We start from the raw sequence: 2500 nt of genomic DNA, 5'->3' as shown, positions 1-2500 counted from the left end.
TTGGGTCCTTCACCCAAGAGTGAGATTCACCCAAATAAATAGGCCACTTTTGATATATTAAAATTCAGCTTGAAAGAGAGATTTAGAGGACAAAGACAAAGAAAAGTGGATGATATGCTAATATCTTTCACATTCATTGCAACATGTTTCTATTGTTTTTGTCTTCTCTGCCTCACTATCAAGCTGAACATTGATACTTCGAAAATGGCCAATTGACCTAGTCTCCATCAGCATCAGAAAAGTGTTTGCTGGAAAATAAACAATGGACCAAAAATCGGCTAACTAAATGTTGTACCAAATTCAAATCCTTTGGGAATAAAACGTTTTGTTGCAGATACTTTTACATCATTTAAATGTAAATGCTACATTATAATGCAAATACAATACACAAAGAATCTTCACCCCGAGAGATTTGAATTGGGTACAACATGTGGTCTATTGCTTATTGTCGCGTAAAACTTGGTTTAAAAATAGACACTTTTCTGACGCTGATGGGGACAAACTTGATGCCAGATTCTTACTCTTGGTTAATAGACCTTTGATCTGATTTAAATCCGTCCGTTGGGATTTCCTCAAGCACTTATGGTATCCACTAAAGGCGGCGACTTGCTATCCAAGGAAAGCTTAAGTTTGTGCTGTGATAAAACAATAGGCCTTTTCCGATATATTAAAATTTAGCTTGAAAGAGGTTTAGAGGAAAAAGACAAAGGAAAGTGGATATGTTAATATTTTCTACATTCATTCCAACGTGTATCTATTGTTTTTGTCTTCACTGCCTCACTATCAAGCTCAATATTTGATATTTTGAAAATGGCCTATTCTGCCAAAGACGCTTTCCATTTGACAGAACTGACCGGACATTAAGAAGGACTAACTCTACAACACCTTCAAATAAGCCTTTTACGAAATATCAATATTTCAGCTTGATAGTGAGGCAGTGAGGACAATGACAATAGAAACACGTTGGAATGAATGTGAAAAATATTTACATATCATCCAATATCCTTTATCATTGTCCTCAGAACCTCTCTTTGTCAAGCTAAATTCTTATATACCGAAAAAGGCCTATTAACGCACTTCGAGGATGATATATATACTCCACCAGAAGAATTTTCACAATTCAAGCTTCGAAATTGTGGGCGCGGCCTATACATGGACTTCTACTGTACCGTAGAATTCCGAAAGTAACGGCCCCGGTTACTTTCGGAATTAACAGGCTTAAGGACGGTCCCAACTAATTCAATGGCATTTTTGCGCGAGTTACTGAATATGCGGGAAAAGCAGATCTCAACAAGTGTTATTGAAATCCAAAAAGAAAATTGGGGGTAACCACGCATTTTTCGAAGATAATTAATTAACAATATTTGCAAAGAGCTTTAAAATACAAAGCAATGTATGGCGTTCTTTCCCAAATTGAAGCTAAATTATCTCTGAAAAATGCGTGGTTACCCCCAGTTTTCATGTTGGATACCTAGAGCACTTGCTGAGTTCTTTCTCCGCATAGTTTTGAACCGCGCAAAAATATCACTGTCTTAATAAGCACCACCCATACGAAATCCGAGTATCTCGAGATTCCCAGAACGTATCAGTGCGCAATAACAATATTAGGCACCGTTATTAAGCTAGGGGCCGTTACTTTCGGAATTCTACGGTATCATGCAAGTGTCCCTTCAAATTGTTGCATGTTTTTTGCAAACTGACGGGTTCTGACAAAGGAAAAGCGCCTTAAGCGTCAATTATGTATATACAACAATCCAGTGGACATTTACTTTCGTATCATTTGAACATTAGTAATCGCAATGATTTTATGTTTACTTGAGCAGCAGTTCTAGGGGGACTCTTTGTGACGTTTATCGGGTATATTTTTAGATGTAAGAAATGTCATAGTTGAGGAGGAGGGTGAGAGGACACTTCGTGACGCTTATAAAAATCTGCATACATCTTACGCCATTTCTGGCTCCTCATCAAAACGAGTCTAAGTGCGAAGTTTTTCTTATGAAAATTAGTTTTTATTCATATGCAAAGTAGAACTAATTACCATCACAAAAACCTCGCACTTGGACTCACTTTGAAGAGGAGGAAGACGTGAACTCGGAAATGACCTTTAAGGAGTAACCCTGGACATAGCGCGTGACTCAGGTTCAGATTCAGTTATTCAGACCGTTAAGAGCGAAGTGTAACATGAATGAACATACGAGTCAAAAGCCTCGCGCAGAGCCCAATAGGGACTTTAAGATCTACGACGTCGACCTCGACGAAAACGTTCACCTCAAAAATATTACTTTGCTGTATCATAAGTCTTTCGCGATTATTCCATCTCACTCACGTCCTACAATATTAGCGAAGTATCCTAAAAATAAACTAGTATGAGCGGAAGAGAATATGTACTTATTGACTGAGTGGGAGGGCGCCGACCTAAACTCAGTCAAGAAGCATTTTATCATATGGGCTCTTTACACTATTCATGAGCACTCAAAAGATGAAGTTTTGGACCAAAGAA

At 38.0% G+C, this 2500-nt stretch overlaps 1 protein-coding gene across 1 annotated transcript in view; it reads left to right on the top strand.

Moving 5' to 3' along the window:
* The window catches only part of LOC137975889 (uncharacterized), a 22616-nt gene that overhangs the window by 923 nt on the left and 19193 nt on the right, over positions 1 to 2500 (top strand). The gene's annotated exons all lie outside the window — the stretch shown is intronic.

Source organism: Montipora foliosa, chromosome 11 (assembly GCF_036669935.1).
Source record: "Montipora foliosa isolate CH-2021 chromosome 11, ASM3666993v2, whole genome shotgun sequence".
NCBI classification, from domain to species: domain Eukaryota; kingdom Metazoa; phylum Cnidaria; class Anthozoa; order Scleractinia; family Acroporidae; genus Montipora; species Montipora foliosa.
This window is presented reverse-complemented; position numbering and strand designations above follow the sequence as displayed.